The sequence below is a fragment of the Balaenoptera physalus genome (genome assembly GCF_965194825.1).
Source record: "Balaenoptera physalus genome assembly, chromosome: 15".
NCBI classification, from domain to species: domain Eukaryota; kingdom Metazoa; phylum Chordata; class Mammalia; order Artiodactyla; family Balaenopteridae; genus Balaenoptera; species Balaenoptera physalus.
This window is the reverse complement of record NC_138894.1, coordinates 30,520,170-30,538,810: the sequence shown is the minus strand read 5'-3', so window position 1 is coordinate 30,538,810 and position 18,641 is coordinate 30,520,170. Positions and strand designations below refer to the sequence as shown.

The following is an 18,641-nucleotide window of genomic DNA, read 5'->3' as shown; positions in this document are numbered from 1 at the left end:
AAGAAGCCCTTCACCCCCATGACTCGACATCTAGCTGCTCCCAATGCTGCACTACTCACTAACTCCCGAAACACACAGGCCATCCTTCTTTTACGTGTCTCATCTTATTGCAGATCTGCAACTACTAAGAGACCTAGAATTCTTCATAGAGATCAAGAAGCACACTGGATAAGGCTACAGGGATTCAGCTGCATTCCAATCTGTGTCATGATACAAGAGGAAAGTCAGCTTGACGATAGTGGTCAAACGGGGGCGCTAATTCACTGAAGATTACCGAAGGATGAGCACCTACCAAAGAATGGCAACCTCCAAGTTTCTTTCCTCGAAAGTCACTAGTCATCACAAAGTCAATTGTGCTATGAAGAGAACATGTGCAACTACACTGTTTGTCGGGCAGAATGAACCCCGTAACTCTCTAAATCCCAATTAAGAAAATAAAGTTTCCCTTCAAGCCTTGTTTTCAAAAGGCCCCGCTGAGCATTGACCCTGCTGTTTCTTTCTCTATGTTGTACCTCCAAGGTGCTTTAGAAGGGAGATACTTGAGTTGCTTCAACTTACCACATTCTTCAGCTTTAACAAAAGAAGAACTTCAACCCCATGACTCAGCATCTAGCTGTTCCCAACGCTGCACTGCTCACAACTCCCCAAACACTCAGGCCGTCCTCTTTTACGTTTCTCATCCTAGTGCAGATCTGCCACTACTAACAGACATGGAATGCTTCCTAGAGTTCAAGAACCACACTTGATAAGGCTACAGGGATTTAGCTGCATGCCAATCTGCGTCATGATACTAGAGGAACGTTAGCTTGATGCTAGTGGTCCAACGGGTTCGCCAATTCACTGAAGATTACCGAAGGACGAGCACCTACCAAAGAATGGCAATCTCCAAGTTTCTTTCCTAGAAATTCGCTTGTCATCACAAATGCAATTGAGCCGTGAAGGGAACGTGTGGAAGTACAGTGCTTCATCGTGAGAATTGATCCTGCAACTCTCTAAATCCCAATGAGGAAAATGAAGTATTCCATCCAGACTTATTTTCAAAAGGGCCCACAGAGCATTGACCCTGCTGTTTCCTTCTCTATTTTGCATCTCCAAGGTGTTTTAGATGGGAGATACTTGAGTTCTTTCCACATACCATAATCTACCAGTTTAAAAACCAAGCCGTTCACTGCCCATGACTTGGCATCTAACTGTTCCCATTGGTGCATTGCTCACAACTCCCCGAACTCACAGGCTGTAGTTCTTGTACGTTTCCCATCCTAGTGCAGACCCGCCAGTACTAAGAGACCTGTAATTCTTCCTAGAGCTCAGGAACCAATCTGAATAAGGCTATATGATTTCTGCTGCATGCTAACCTGTGGCATGATACAAGAGGAACGTTAGCTTGAGGCTAGTGGTCAAATGGGTTCGCAAATTCACTGAAGATTACTGAAGGACGAGCACCTACCAAAGAACGGCAACCTCCAAGTTTCTTACCTAGGAACTCACTTCTCATCACAAAGGCAATTTTGCTATGAAGAGAACATATGCAACTACAGTGTTTGTCAGGGAGACTTGAGCTCGCAACTCTCTAAATCCTAAAGAAGAATATAAAATTTCCCCTCAAGCCTTATTTTCAAAAGGGACTGCACAGCATTGACCCTGCTGTTTATTTCTTTATTTTGTACCTCCAAGGTGCTTCAGAAGGGAGATACTTGAGTTGCTTCAACTTACCACATTCTAGAAGTTTAACAAAAGCAGACCTTCACCCCCATGACTCAGCATCTAGCTGTTCCCAAGGCTACACTGCTCACAACTCCCCAAACACACAGGCCGTCCTTCTTGTATGTTTCTCATCCTAGTGCAGATCTGCCACTACTAAGAGATCTGCAATAGTTCCTAGAGCTCAAGAACCACACTGGATAAGTCTACAGGGATTCAGCTGAATGCCAATCTGTGTCATGATATAAGAGGAACGTTAGTTTGACGCTAGTGGTCAAAAGGGATCGCCAATTCCCTGAAGATTACTGAAGGACGAGCACCTACCAAAGAATGGCAACCTCCAAGTTTCTTTCCAGACACTCACTTGTCATTACAAAGGCAATTGTGCTATGAAGAGAACATGGGCAACTACACTGTTTGTCTGGGAGAATTGAGCCCGTAGTTATCTAAATCCCAATGAAGAAAATAAAGTTTCCCTTCAAGCCTTATTTGCAAAAGGGCCCGCAGAGCCTTGATCCTGCTGTTTCTTTCTCTGTTTTGTACCTCCAATGTGCTTTAGATGGGAGATACTTGAGTTGTTTCAACTTACCAAGTTCTAGAGGTTTAACAAAAGAAGACCTTCACCCCATGACTCGGCATATAGGTGTTCCCAATGCTGCACTGCTCACAAATCCCAAAACACACAGGCCGTCCTCTTGTACGTTTGTCATAGTAGTGCAGATCTGCCAATACTAAGAGACCTGGAATGCTTTCTAGAGCTCCAGAACCACAATGGATAAGGCTACAGGGATTCAACTGCATGGCAATCTGTTTCATGACACAAGAGGAACGTTACCTTGACACTATTGGTGAAACGGGATCGCCAATTCCCTGAAGATTACAGAAGGATGAGCACCACCAAAGAATGGAAACCTCCAAGTTTATTTACTAGAAACTCACTTGTCATCACAAAGGCAATTGTGCTGTGAAGGGAACTTGTGCAACTACAGTGTTTGTAAGGGAGAATTGAGCCCACAACTCTCTAAATTCCAATGAGGAAAATAAAGTTTCCCTTCAAGCCTTATTTTTAAAAGGGCCCACAGAGCATTGACCCTGTTCTTTCTTTCTCTGTTTTGTACTCCAGGTGATTTGGAAGGGAGATACTTGAGTTCTTTCAACTTACCACATTCTAGAGGTTTAACAAAAGAAGACCTTCACCACCATGACTTGGTATCTTGCCGTTCCCAACGCCGCACTGCTCACAACTCCCCAAACACACAGGCCGTCCTGTTGTACGTTTCTCAAAGTAGTGTAGATCTGCCAATACTAAGTGACCTGGAATGCTTCCTAGAGCTCAAGAACCACACTGGATAAGGCTACAGGGATTATGCTGCATGCCAATCTGTGTCATGATACAATAGGAAGGTTAGTTTGACGCTAGTGGACAAACGGGTTCGCCAATTCACTGAAGATTACCGAAGGACGAGCACCTACCAAAGAATAGTAACCTCCAAGTTTCTTTCCTAGAAACTCACTTGTCATCACAAAGGCAATTGTGCTATGAAGAGACCATGTGCAACTACACTGTTTTTCTGGGAGAACTGAGTCCGTAGCTCTCTAAATCCCAATGAAGAAAATAAAGTTTCCCTTCAAGCCTTATTTTGAAACGGGACAGCAGAGCCTTGACCCTGCTAAATCTTTCTCTATTTTGCACCTCCATGGTGCTTTAGAAAGGAGATACTTGAGTTGCTTCAACTTACCACATTCTTCAGCTTTAACAAAAGAAGAACTTCAACCCCATGACTCGGCATCTAGCTGTTCCCAACGCTGCACTGCTCACAACTCCCCAAACACTCAGGCCGTCATCTTTTACGTTTCTCATCCTAGTGCAGATCTGCCACTACACCATAGTAACAAATTGAAGAAGAAAAACCATATGATCATCTCAATAGATTCAAAAAAAAGCTTTTGACAAAATTCAACACCCATTTATGATAAAAGCTCTCCAGAAAGTGGGCATAGAGGGAACCTACCTCAACATAATAAAGGCCATATATGACAAACCCACAGCAAACATCATTCTCAATGGTGAAAAACTGAAAGCATTTCCTCTAAGATCAGGAACAAGACAAGGATGTCCACTCTCACCACTATTATTCAACATAGTTCTGGAAGTCTTAGCCACGGCAATCAGAGAAGAAAAAGAAATAAAAGGAATACAAATTGGAAAAGAAGAAGTAAAACTGTCATTGTTTGCGGATGACATGATATTATACATAGAGAATCCTAAAACTGCCACCAGAAAACTGCTAGAGCTAATTAATGAATATGGTAAAGTTGCAGGATACAAAATTAATGCACAGAAATCTCTTGCATTCCTATACACTAATGATGAAAAATCTGAAAGAGAAATTATGGAAACACTCCCATTTACCATTGCAACAAAAAGAATAAATTACCTAGGAATAAACCTACCTAGGGAGACAAAAGACCTGTATGCAGAAAACTATAAGACACTGATGAAAGAAATTAAAGATGATACCAACAGATGGAGAGATATACCATGTTCTTGGATTGGAAGAATCAACATTGTGAAATGACTATACTACCCAAAGCAATCTACAGATTCAATGCCATCCCTATCAAATTACCAATGGCATTTTTTACGGAACTAGAACAAATCATCTTAAAATTTGTATGGAGACACAAAAGACCCCGAATAGCCAAAGCAATCTTGAGGGAAAAAAACGTAGCTGGAGGAATCAGACTCCCTGACTTCAGACTATACTACAAAGCTACAGTAATCAAGACAATATGGTACTGGCACAAAAACAGAAACATAGATCAATGGAACAAGATAGAAAGCCCAGAGATTAACCCACGCACCTATGGTCAACTAATCTATCACAAAGGAGGCAAAGATATACAATGGAGAAAAGACAGTCTCTTCAATAAGTGGTGCTGGGAAAACTGGACAGCTACATGTAAAAGAAAGAAATTAGAATACTCCCTAACACCATACACAAAAATAAACTCAAAATGGATTCGAGACCTAAATGTAAGACTGGACACTATAAAACTCTTAGAGGAAAACATAGGAAGAACACTCTTTGACATAAATCACAGCAAGATCTTTTTTGATCCACCTCCTAGAGTAATGGAAATAAAAACAAAAATAAACAAATGGGACCTAATGAAACTTCAAAGCTTTTGCACAGCAAAGGAAACCATAAACAAGACGAAAAGACAACCCTCAGAATGGGAGAAAATATTTGCCAACGAATCAACGGACAAAGGATTAATCTCCAAAATATATAAACAGCTCATTCAGCTCAATATTAAAGAAACAAACACCCCAATCCAAAAATGGGCAGAAGACCTAAATAGACATTTCTCCAAAGAAGACATACAGATGGCCACGAAGCACATGAAAAGATGCTCAACATCACTAATTATTAGAGAAATGCAAATCAAAACTACAATGAGGTATCACCTCACACCAGTTAGAATGGGCATCATCAGAAAATCTACAAACAACAAATGCTGGAGAGGGTGTGGAGAAAAGGGAACCCTCTTGCACTGTTGGTGGGAATGTAAATTGATACAGCCACTATGGAGAACAATATGGAGGTTCCTTAAAAAACTAAAAATAGAATTACCATATGACCCAGCAATCCCACTACTGGGCATATACCCAGAGAAAACCGTAATTCAAAAAGACACATGCACCTGAATGTTCATTGCAGCACTATTTACAATAGCCAGGTCATGGAAGCAACCTAAATGCCCATCAGCAGACGAATGGATAAAGAAGTTGGTACATATATACAATGGAATATTACTCAGCCATAAAAAGGCACGAAATTGAGTCATTTGTTGAGACGTGGATGGATCTAGAGACTGTCATACAGAGTGAAGTAAGTTAGAAAGAGAAAAACAAATATCGTATATTAACGCATGTATGTGGAACCTAGAAAAATGGTACAGATGAGCCAGTTTGCAGGGCAGAGGTTGAGACACAGATGTAGAGAATGAACATATGGACACCAAGGGGGGAAAACTGCGGTGGGGTGGGGATGGTGTTGTGCTGAATTGGGTGATTGGGATTGACATGTATACACTGATGTGTATAAAATTGATGCCTAATAAGAACCTGCAGTATAAAAAAACAAACAAACGAAACAACTAATACTAAACTTTCGTTGGGTTACTTGTATGGAAATATGTTAATATAAATGTTTCAGACATTACATGAAATTTCTATAAATCTTATATGTTCTGGTATAATGTTATAAGTCATAATCCTAGTTATTACCTTAAAATGTATATTTCAGAAATAACTAATTTTCTTGTCAACTGCATTATTATGAACTTTCATCAAATTATTAACTGTGGTCATTTTTAAGTCTTTTGTCATTTACAGACAGTTCTGTGTGTACTCTGATGCTTTTGCAAATATGTTCCTATAAAAGGGTCTCATCTTTAAGAAATTCATGGAAAAGACTCTGACAAGTACAGGTTTCTGGTAACTGACTGTACTGCTGAACTGAATGAATAAGCATTTTCAGAACTCTAATGAAAAACTGATGAACTCATAAAAGTGCTAACAAAAGATCAAGATGAAAAAAAAAATTTAATTACATGGGACTGAGTGAACTGATGAGGATGAGTATAATTTTTGTGACTTTCTGTCTGAATTAAAAAAAAAAATTCCAACAAGGACTCAGAGGCAAAGAATATACAAATCAATTTTCACTGCAAAGTAAAGGAGCTGTTACAGTGGAGGATTACTGGACTGAATGTCAATATCATGACATAGTATGAGTGTGTTTCATGTTTGGTAATTGCAATCATTGTTGCTTTTGTTGTGGTCATCCATGTACAATGCTTGGTGTCAGTCTATTTATCTCTTGTAAAAATAAAATACAGTGTGTGTGTGTGAAAAAAATAAAAAAATAAAAAAATTTAAAAAAAAAAGAAGCCCTTCACCTCCCATGACTCAGAATCTACCTGTTCCCAACGCTGCACTGCCCACAACTCCCCAAACACACCGGCCGTCCTGTTGTACGTTTCTCAAAGTAGTGCAGATCTGACAATACTAAGTGACCTGGAATGCTTCCTAGAGTTCAAGAACCACACTTGATAAGGCTACAGGGATTTAGCTGCATGCCAATCTGTGTCATGATACAAGAGGAACGTTAGCTTGACGCTAGTGGTCCAACGGGTTCGCCAATTCACTGAAGATTACCGAAGGACGAGCACCTACCAAAGAATGGCAATCTCCAAGTTTCTTTCCTAGAAATTCGCTTGTCATCACAAATGCAATTGAGCCGTGAAGGGAACGTGTGGAAGTACAGTGCTTCATCGTGAGAATTGATCCTGCAACTCTCTAAATCCCAATGAGGAAAATGAAGTATTCCATCCAGACTTATTTTCAAAAGGGCCCACAGAGCATTGACCCTGCTGTTTCCTTCTCTATTTTGCATCTCCAAGGTGTTTTAGATGGGAGATACATGAGTTCTTTCCACATACCATAATCTACCAGTTTAAAAACCAAGCCGTTCACTGCCCATGACTTGGCATCTAACTGTTCCCATTGGTGCATTGCTCACAATTCCCCGAACTCACAGGTTGTAGTTCTTGTACGTTTCCCATCCTAGTGCAGACCCGCCAGTACTAAGAAACCTGTAATTCTTCCTAGAGCTCAGGAACCAATCTGAATAAGGCTATATGATTTCTGCTGCATGCTAACCTGTGGCATGATACAAGAGGAACGTTAGCTTGAGGCTAGTGGTCAAATGGGTTCGCAAATTCACTGAAGATTACTGAAGGATGAGCACCTACCAAAGAATGGCAACCTCCAAGTTTCTTCCTAGGAACACACTTGTCATCACAAAGGCAATTTTGCTATGCAGAGAACATTTGCAACTACAGTGTTTGTCAGGGAGACTTGAGCCCGCAACTCTCTAAATCCTAAAGAAGATTATAAAAGTTCCCTTCAAGCCTTATTTTCAAAAGGGACTGCACAGCATTGACCCTGCTGTTTATTTCTTTATTTTGTACCTCCAAGGTGCTTCAGAAGGGAGATACTTGAGTTGATTCAACTTACCACATTCTAGAAGTTTAACAAAAGCAGACCTTCACCCCCATGACTCGGCATCTAGCTGTTCCCAAGGCTACACTGCTCACAACTCCCCAAACACACAGGCCGTCCCTCTTGTATGTTTCTCATCCTAGTGCAGATCTGCCACGTCTAAGAGATCTGCAATACTTACTAGAGCTCAAGAACCACACTGGATAAGTCTACAGGGATTCAGCTGCATGCCAATCTGTGTCATGATATAAGAGGAACGTTAGTTTGACGCTAGTAGTCAAGCGGGATCGCCAATTCCCTGAAGATTACCGAAGGACGAGCACCTACCAAAGAATGGCAACCTCCAAGTTTCTTTCCTAGACACTCACTTGTCATTACAAAGGCAATTGTGCTATGAAGAGAACATGTGCAACTACACTGTTTGTCTGGGAGAATTGAGCCCGTAATTATCTAAATCCCAATGAAGAAAATAAAGTTTCCCTTCAAGCCTTATTTGCAGAAGGGCCCGCAGAGCCTTGATCCTGCTGTTTCTTTCTCTGTTTTGTACCTCCAATGTGCTTTAGATGGGAGATACTTGAGTTGTTTCAACTTACCAAGTTCTAGAGGTTTAACAAAAGAAGCCCTTCACCCCGTGACTCGGCATATAGGTGTTCCCAACGCTGCACTGCTCACAAATCCCAAAACACACAGGCCGTCCTCTTGTACTTTTGTCATAGTAGTGCAGATCTGCCAATACTAAGAGACCTGGAATGCTTCCTAGAGCTCAAGAACCACAATGGATAATGCTACAGGGATTCAACTGCATGGCAATCTGTTTCATGATACAAGAGGAACGTTACCTTGACACTATTGGTGAAACAGGATCGCCAATTCCCTGAAGATTACGGAAGGATGAGCACCACCAAACAATGGAAACCTCCAAGTTTATTTACTAGAAACTCACTTGTCATCACAAAGGCAATTGTGCTCTGAAGGGAACGTGTGAAACTAGATTGTTTCTCAGCTAGAATTGCGCCCTCAACTCTCTAAAACCCAATGAGAAAAATAAAGTTTCAATTCAAGCCTTATTTTTAAAAGGGCCCACAGAGCATTAACCCTGTTGTTTCTTTCTCTATTTTGTACCTCCAGGTGATTTAGAAGGGAGATACTTGAGTTCTTTCAACTTACCACATTCTAGAGGTTTAACAAAAGAAGCCCTTCACCTCCTATGACTCGGAATCTACCTGTTCCCAACGCTGCACTGCTCACAACTCCCCAAACACACGCCGTCCTTCTTGTACGTTTCTCTGCCTAGTGCAGACCCGCGAGTTCTAAGAGACCTGGAATGCTTCCTAGAGGCAAGAACCACACTAAATAAGGCTACATGGATTCTGCTGAATGCCAACCTGTGGAGAGATACAAGAGGGACGTTAACTTAAGAATAGTGGTCAAACGGGGTCGTCCATTCCCTGAAGATTACGGAAGGATGAGCACCTACCATAGAAGGGCAACCTCCAAGTTTCTTTCCTAGAAACTCACTTGTCATCACAAAGGCAATTGTGCTAGGAAGAGAACATGTGCAACTACACTGTTTGTCAGGGAGAATTGAGCCCGTAACTCTCTAAATCCCAATTGAGAAAATAAAGTTTCCCTCCAAGCCTTATTTGCAAAAGGGCCCGCACAGCATTGTCCCTGCTGTTTCTTTCCCTATGTTGTACCTCCAAGGTTCTTTAGAAGGGAGATACTTGAGTTGCTTCAACTTACCACATTCTAGAGGTTTAACAAAAGAAGACCTTCAGCCCCATGACCCGGCATCTAGCTGTTCCCAACCCTGAACTGCTCACAACTTTCCAAACACACAGGCCGTCCTCTTCTTCGTTTCTCATCCTAGTTCAGATCTCCCACTACTAAGAGACCTGGAATGTTTCTAGAGCTCAGGAACCACACTGGATAAGGCAACAGGGATTCACCTGAATGCCAATCTATGTCATGATACAAGAGGAACGTTAGATTGAGGCTAGTGGTCAAACAGGTTCGCCAATTCACTGAAGATTACCAAAGGATGAGCGCCTAACAAAGAATGGCAACCTCCAAGGTTCTTTCCTAGAAATTCTCTTCTCATCACAAAGGCTATTGTGCCATGAAGGGGACGTGTAGAAGTACAGTGCTTCATAGTGAGAATTGATCCCGTAACTCTCTAAAACCCACTGAGGAAAATAAAGTATCCCTTCAAGACTTATTTTCAACAGGGCCCACAGAACATTGACCCTGTTGTTTCCTTCTCTATTTGTATCTCCAAGGTGTTTTAGAAGGGAGATACTTGAGTTGTTTCAACTTACCACGATCTAGTGTTTTAAAAAAAGAAGGCCTTCACTGCCCATGACTCGGCATCTCACTGTTCTCATTGGTGCATTGCTCACATCTCCCCGAATGCACAGGCCGTAGTTCTTCTACGTTTCTCATCCTAGTGCAGACCCTCCAGTACTAAGAGACCTGGAATGCTTCCTAGAGCTCAAGATACAATCTGAATAAGGCTATATGGATTCTGCTGCATGCTAACCAGTGGCATGATACAAGAGGAATATTAGCTTGAGGCTAGTGGTCAAACGGTTTCGCCAATTCACTGAAGATTACTGAAGGACGAGCACCTACCAAAGGATGGAAACCTCCAAGTTTCTTTCCTATGAACTCACTTGTCATCAAAAAAGCAATTGTGCCATGAAGAAAACATGTGCAACTACAGTGTTTGTCAGGGAGAATTGAGCCCGCAACTCTCTAAATCCCAGTGAAGAAAATAAAGTTTCCCTTCAAGCCTTATTTTCGAAAGAATCTGCAGAGCATTGACCCTGCTGTTTCTTTCTCTATTTTGTACCACTAAGGTGCTTCAGTAGGCAGATACATGAGTTGTTTCAACTTACCACAATCTCGGGGTTTAAAAAAAGATGCCCTACACAGGTCATGACTCGGCGTCTAACTGTTCCCAATGGTGTATCGCTCACAACTCCCCAAACGTAGGGACTTCCTTCTTGTACGTTTCTCATCCTAGTGCAGACCCGCCAGTTCTAAGAGACCTGGATTGCTTCTTAGAGCTCAAGTACCACACTGAACAAGGCTACATGGATTCTCCTGCATGCAAACCTGTGGCATGATACAAGAGGAACGTTAGCTTCAGGCTAGTGGTCAAATGGGATCGCCAATTCCCTGAAGTTTACTGAAGTACGAGCACCTGTCAAAGAACGGCAACCTCCAAGTTTCTTTACTAGACACTCACTTGTCATCACAAAGGCAATTGTGCTGTGAAGAGAACATGGGCAACTAAAGAGTTTCTCAGGGAGAATTGAGCCCAAAACTCTCTAAATCCCAATGAGGAAAATAAAGTATCCCTTGAAGACTTATTTTCAACAGGGCCCACAGAGCACTGACCCTGCAGTTTCCTTCTCTATTTTGTATCTCCAAGGTGTTTTAGTAGGGAGATACATTTGTTGTTTCAACATACCACAATCTAGGAGTTTAAAAAAAGAAGCGCTTCACTGTGCATGATTCGGCAACTAACTGTTCCCATTGGTGCATTTCTCACAACTCCCAGAAATCACAGGCCGTAGTTCTTGTACGTTTCCCATCCTAGTGCAGACCCACCAGTACTAAGAGACCTGGAATGCTTCCTAGAGCTCAGGAACCACACTGAATAAGGCTACATGCATTCTGCTGCATGCCAACCGGTGCCATGATACAAGAGGCACGTTAGCTTGAGGCTAGTGTTAAATGGGGTTGCCAATTCACTGGAGATTACTGAAGGATGAGCACCTACCAAAGATTTTCAACCTCCAAGTTTCTTTCCTAGAAACTCATTTGTCATCACAAAGGCAATTGTGCTAAAAACATAACATGTGCCGCTAAAGTGATTCTCATGGAGTATTCAGCCCGCAACTCTATATATCCCAATGAGGAAAATAAAGTTTCCCTTCAAGCCTTATTTATAAAAGGGCCCACAGAGCTCTGCCCCTGCTTTTTCTTTCTCTATTTCGTACCTCCAAGGTGCTTTACAAGGGAGATCCTTGAGTTGTTTCAAGTTACCACATTCTAGAGGTGTAACAAAAGAAGCCCTTCACCTCCCATGACTCGGCAACTAGCTGTTCCCACACTTCACTGCTCATAACATCCAAAACACACAGGCAGTCCTTCTTGTACGTGTCTCATCCTAGAGCAGACCCGCCAGTATGAAGAGTCCTGGAATGCTTCCTGGAGCTCAGGAACCCACCTGAATAAGGTTACATGGATTCTGCTGCATGCCAACCTGTGGCATAATACAAGAGGAACGTTAGCTTGAGGCTAGTGTTCAAATGGGGTCTCCAATTCACTGAAGAGTACCGAAGGATGAGCCCCTACCAAGGAATGGCAACGTCCCCGTTTCTTTCCTAGAAACTCACTTGTCATCACAAAGGCAATTGTGCTATGAAGAGAACATGTGCAACTACAGGGTATTGCAGGGAAAATTGAGCCCGCAACTCTATCAAGACCAATGAAGAAAATAAAGTTTCCCATCAAGCCATATTTACAAAAGGGCCCGCAGAGCATTGACCCTGCTGTTTCATTCTCTATTTTGTACCACCAAGGTGCTTTAGAAGGGAGATTCTTGAGTTGTTTCAAGTTACCACATTCTACAGGTTTAATAAAAATAGACCTTCACCTCTCATGACTCGGCATCTAGCTGTTCCCAACGCTACACTGCTCTCAACTCCCCAGACACACAGGCCGTCCTTCTTGTACTTTTCTCATCATAGTTCAGAACCGCCAGTACTAAGAGACCTGGAATGCTTCCTAGAGTTAATAACCACCCTGAATAAGCCTACATGTATTCTGCTGCATGCCAACCTGTGGAATGATACAAGAGGAACTTTAGCTTGAGTCTAGTGGTCAAACGGGTTCGCCTATTCACTGAAGATTACCGAAGGATGAGCACCAGCAAAGAATGGCAACCTCCAAGTTTCTTTCCTAGAAACTGACTTGTCATCACAAAGGCAATTGTGCCGTGAAGAGAATATGTGCAGCTGCAGTGTTTCTCAGGGAGAATTGAGCATGCAACTCTCTAAATTCCAATGAGGAAAATAAAGTTTCCCTTCAAGCCTTATTTTCAAAAGGGTCCGCAGAGACTGGACCCTGGTATTTCTTTCTGTACCTTGTAACTCAAGGGTGCTTTAGAAGGGAGATACTTCAGTTGTTTCAACTTGCCACAATCTAGATGTTAACCCCAAAGCCCTTCACTACCTGTGACTCGGTATCTAGCTGTTCCCAACTATGAATTGCTCACAAAGGCGCAAACACCCAGGCCGTCTTTCTTCTAATTTTCTCATCCTAGTAAAGACCCGGCACTGCTAAGAGAAATGAAATGCTTCCTAGAACCCAAGAACCACACTAAATAACGCTACATGGATTCTGCTGCATGCCAATCTGTGGCATGATACAAAACAACGTTAGCTTGACGCTAGTCGTCAAATGCGTTCACCAATTCCCTGAAGATTACTGAAGGACGAGCACCTACCAAAGAATGGCAACCTCCAAATTTCTTTTCTAGAAATTCGCTTGTCATCACAAAGGCAATTGTGCCATGAAGGGAACGTGTGGAAGCACAGTGCTTCATAGTGAGAATTGATCCCGCAACTCTCTAAATCCCAATGAGGAAAATAAAGTATCCCTTCAAGACTTATTTTTAAAAGGGCGCACAGAGCATTGTCCCTGCTGTTTCTTTCTGTATTTTGTATCTCCAAGGTGCCTTTAGAAGGGAGATACTTGTGTTGTGTCAAAATACCACAATATAGGAGTTTAAAAAAAGAAGCCCTTCACTGCCCATGACTCGGCATCTAACTGTTCCCATTGGTGCATTGCTCACAACTCCCCGAACTCACAGGCCGTAGTTCTTCTATGTTTCCTATCCAAGTGCAGACCCACGAGTACTAAGAGACCTGGAATGCTTCGTAGAGCTCAGGAACCAATCTGAATAAGGCTATATGGATTCTGCTGCATGCTAACATGTGGCATGATACAAGAAGAACGTAAGCTTGAGGCTAGTGGTCAAACGGATTCGCCAATTCACTGAAGATTACTGAAGGACGAGCACCTACCAAAGAATGGCAACCTCCAAGTTTCTTCCTAGGAACTCACTTGTCATCACAAAGGCAATTGTGTTATGAAGAGAACATGTGCAACTACATTGTTTGTCAGGGAGAATTGAGCCCGCAACTCTCTAAATCCTAATGAAGAAAATAAAGTTTCCCTTCAAGCCTTATTTTCAAAAGGGCCCGCAGAGCATTGACCCTGCTGTTTCTTTCTCTATTTTGTACCACCAAAGTGCTTTAAAATGGAGAAACTTGAGTTGCTTCAACTTACCACATTCTAGAGGTTTAAGAAAAGAAGACCTTCACCCCCATGACTCGGCATCTAGCTGTTCCCAACACTGCTCTGCTCAGAACTCCCCAAACACCCAGGCCGTCCTTCTTTTACGTGTCACATCCTAGTGCAGATCTGCCACTACTAAGACACCTGGAATGCTTCCTAGAGCTCAAAAACCACACTGGATAAGGCTACAGGGATTCAGCTGCATGCCAATCTGTGTCATGATACAAGAGGAACGTTCGCTTGACGCTAGTCGTCAAACGGGTTCACCAATTCACTGAAGATTACCGAAGGATGAGCACCACCAACGACTGGCAACCTCCAAGTTTCTTTACTAGAAACTCACTTGTAATCACAAAAGTAATTGTGCTATGAAGTGAACTTGTACAACTACAGAGTTTCTCAGGGAGAATTGAGCCCACAACTCTCTAAATCCCAATGAGGAAAATAAAGTTTCCCTTCAAGACTTATTTCCAAAAGGGACCACAGAGCATTGACCCTGCTGTTTCTTTCTCTATTTTGAATCTCCAAGGTGCTTTAAAAGGGAGATACTTGTGTTGTGTCAAAATACCACAATCTAGGAGTTTAAAAAAATAAGCCCTTCACTGCCCATGACTCGGCATCTAACTGTTCACATTGGTGCAATGCTCACAACTCCTCAAACTCACAGGCCGTAGTACTTGTACGTTTCCCATCCTAGTGCAGACCCGCCAGTACTAAGAGAACTGGAATACTTCCTAGAGCTCAGGAACCAATCTTAATAAGGCTATATGGATTCTGCCGCATGCTAACCTGTGGCATGATACAAGAGGAACGTTAGCTTGAGGCTAGTGGTTAAACGGGTTCTCAAATCCACTGAAGATTACTGAAGGACGAGCACCTACCAAAGAATGGCAACCTCCAAGTTTCTTTCCTATGAACTCACTTGTCATCACAAAGGCAATTGTGCCATGAGGAGAACATGTGCAACTACAGTGTTTGTCAGGGAGAACTGAGCCTGCAACTCTCTAAATCCCAATGAAGAAAATAAAGTTTCCATTCGAGCCTTATTTTCAAAAGGGACCGCAGAGCATTGACCCTGCTGTTTTTTCTCTGTTTTGTATCACCAAGGTGCTTCAGATGTTAGATACTTGACTTGCTTCAACTTACCACATTCTAGAGGTTTAACAAAAGGAGACCTTCACCCCCATGACTAGGCATCTATCTGTTCCCAAGGCTGCAGTGCTCACAACTCCCAAAACACACAGGTCATCCTTCTTGTACGTTTCTCATCCTAGTGCAGATATGCCACTACTAAGAGACCTGCAATGCTTCCTAGAGCTCAAGAACCACCCTGGATAAGGCTACAGGGATTCAGCTGCATGCCAATCTGTGTCATGATACAAGGGGAACGTTAGCTTGACACTATTGGTCAAAAGGGTTTGCCAATTCACTGAAGATAACCGAAGTATGAGCACCACTAAAGAATGGCAAACTCCAAGTTTCTTTAGTAAAAACGCACTTGTCATCACAAAGGCAATTGTGCTATGAAGGGAACTTGTGCAACTACAGTGTTTCTCAGGGAGAATTGAGCCCACAACTCTCTAAATTCCAATGAGGAAAGTAAAGTTTCCCTTCAAGCCTTATTTTCAAAAGGGCGCGCAGAGTATTGACCCTGCTGTTTCTTTCTCCATTTTGTACCACATAGGTTCTTTAGAAGGGAGATACTTCAGTTCTTTCAACTTACCACATTCTAGAGGTTTAAGAAAAGAAGCCGTTCACCTCCCATGACTCGGCATCTAGCTGTTCCCAACGCTGCACTGCTCACAACTCCCCAAACACAAAGGCTACCCATCTTCTACATTTCTCCTCCTAGTGCAGACCCGCAAGTTCTAAGATACCTGGAATGCTTCCTAGAGTCAAGAACCACACTAAATAAGGCTACATGGATTTTGCTGAATGCCAACCTGTGGCATGATACAAGAGAAACGTTAGCTCAAGGCTAGTGGTCAAACAGGTTCTCCAATGCACTGACGATTACCGAAGGATGAGCACCTAGCAAAGAATGGCAAACTCCAAGTTTCTTTCCTAGGTACTCACTTGTCATCACAAAGACAATTGTGCTATGACGAGAACATGGGCAACTACAGAGCTTGTAAGGGAGAATTGAGCCTTCTACTCTGTAAATCCCAATGAGGAAAATAAAGTTTCCCTTCAAGCCTTATTTTCAAAAGGGTCAGCAGAGCATTTACCCTGCTGTTTCTTTCTCTATTTTGTACCTCCAAGGTGCTTTAGAAGGGAGATACTTGAGTTGTGTCAACTTACCACATTCTAGAAGTTTAACAAAAGAAGGCCTTCACCTCCCATGCCTCAGCATCTAGCTGTTCAGAACGCTGCACTGCTCACAACTCCCCAAACACACAGGCCGTCCTTCTTCTACGTTTCTCATCCTAGTGAAGACCCGGCAGTTCTCAGAGACCTGGAATGCTTCCTAGAGTCAAGAACCACAGAGAATAAGGCCACATGGATTCTGCTGAATGCCAACCTGTGGCATGATACAAGAGGAACGTTAGCTTAAGTCTAGTGGTCAAACGGAGTAGCCAATTCACTGAAGATTACCGAAGGGAGAGCACCTACCAAAGAATAGCAACCTCCAAGTTTCTTTCCTAGAAACTCACATGTCATAACAGTGGCAATTGTGCTATGAAGTGAACATGTGAAACTACACTGTTTGTCTGGGAGAATTGAGACCGTAACTCTCTAAATCCCAATGAAGAAAATAAAGTTTCCCTTCAAGCCTTATTTTCAAAAGGGCCCACAGAGCAGTGACCCTGCTGTTTCTTTCTCTATGTTGTACCTCCAAGGTGCTTTAGAAGGGAGATACTTGAGTTGCTTCAACTTACCACATTCTAGAAGTTTAACAAAAGCAGACCTTCACCCGCATGACTCAGCATCTAGCTGTTCCCAAGGCTGCACTGCTCACAACTCCCCAAACACACAGGCCATCCTTCTTGTATGTCTCTCATCCTAGTTCAGATCTGCCACGACTAAGAGACCTGTAATACTTCCTAGAGCTCAAGAACCACACTGGATAAGGCTACAGGGATTCAGCTGCATGCCAATCTGTGTCATGATATAAGAGGAACGTTAGTTTGACGCTAGTGGTCAAACGGGATCGCCAATTCCCAGAAGATTACTGAAGGACGAGCGCCTAACAAAGAATGGCAACCTCCAAGGTTCTTTCCTAGAAATTCGCTTCTCATCACAAAGGCTATTGTGCCATGAAGGGGACCTGTAGAAGTATAGTGCTTCATAGTGAGAACTGATCCCGCAACTCTCTAAAACCCACTGAGGAAAATAAAGTATCCCTTCAAGACGTATTTTCAACAGGGCCCACAGAACATTGACCCTGCTGTTTCCTTCTCTATTTTGTATCTCCAAGGTGTTTTAGAAGGGAGATACTTGAGTTGTTTCAACTTACCAGTATCTAGTGTTTTAAAAAAAAGAAGCCCTTCACTGCCCATGACTCGGCATCTCACTGTTCTCATTGGTGCATTGCTCACATCTCCCCGAAAGCACAGGCCGTAGTTCTTCTACGTTTCTCATCTTAGTGCAGACCCTCCAGTACTAAGAGACCTGGAATGCTTCCTAGAGCTCAGGATCCAATCTGAATAAGGCTGTATGGATTCTGCTGCATGCTAACCAGTGGCATGATACAAGAGGAATATTAGCTTGAGGCTAGTGGTCAAACGGGTTCGCCAATCCACTGAAGATTACTGAAGGACGAGCACCTACCAAAGGATGGAAACCTCCAAGTTTCTTTCCTATGAACTCACTTGTCATCACAAAGGCAATTGTGCCATGAGGAGAACATGTGCAACTACAGTGTTTGTCAGGGAGAATTGAGCCTGCAACTCTCTAAATCCCAATGAAGAAAATAAAGTTTCCCTTCAAGCCTTATTTTCAAAAGAATCTGCAGAGCATTGACTCTGCTGTTTCTTTCTCTATTTTGTACAACCAAGGTGCTTTAGAAGGTAGATACATGAGTTGTTTCAACTTACCACAATCTCGGGGTTTAAAAAAAGAAGCCCTACACAGGTCATGACTCGGCGTCTAACTGTTCCCAATGGTGTATCGCTCACAACTCCTCAAACGTAGGGACTTCCTTCTTGTACGTTTCTCATCCTAGTGCAGACCCGCCAGTTCTAAGAGACCTGGATTGCTTCTTAGAGCTCAAGTACCACACTGAACAAGGCTACATGGATTCTCCTGCATGCAAACCTGTGGCATGATACAAGAGGAACGTTAGCTTCAGGCTAGTGGTCAAACGGGATCGCCAATTCACTGAAGTTTACTGAAGTACGAGCACCTATCAAAGAATGGCAACCTCCAAGTTTCTTTACTAGACACTCACTTGTCATCACAGAGGCAATTGCGCTGTGAAGAGAACATGGGCAACTAAAGAGTTTCTCAGGGAGAATTGAGCCCAAAACTCTCTAAATCCCAATGAGGAAAATAA

At 42.6% G+C, this 18,641-nt stretch overlaps 2 long non-coding RNA genes across 2 annotated transcripts; both read right to left on the bottom strand.

The window, feature by feature from the left end:
• Nucleotides 1–821: 821 nt before the first annotated feature.
• LOC309643901 lies at nucleotides 822–2,813 on the bottom strand. Its single transcript, XR_014254144.1, has 2 exons — nucleotides 2,614–2,813; nucleotides 822–2,039 (listed from the first exon to the last, which is right to left on the bottom strand). It is a non-coding gene; the product is annotated as an uncharacterized lncRNA (long non-coding RNA).
• Nucleotides 2,814–16,381: 13,568 nt separating this feature from the next.
• On the bottom strand, nucleotides 16,382–18,210 carry LOC309643902. The gene is made up of 2 exons (XR_014254145.1): nucleotides 17,826–18,210; nucleotides 16,382–17,245 (listed from the first exon to the last, which is right to left on the bottom strand). It is a non-coding gene; the product is annotated as an uncharacterized lncRNA (long non-coding RNA).
• Nucleotides 18,211–18,641: the final 431 nt, after the last annotated feature.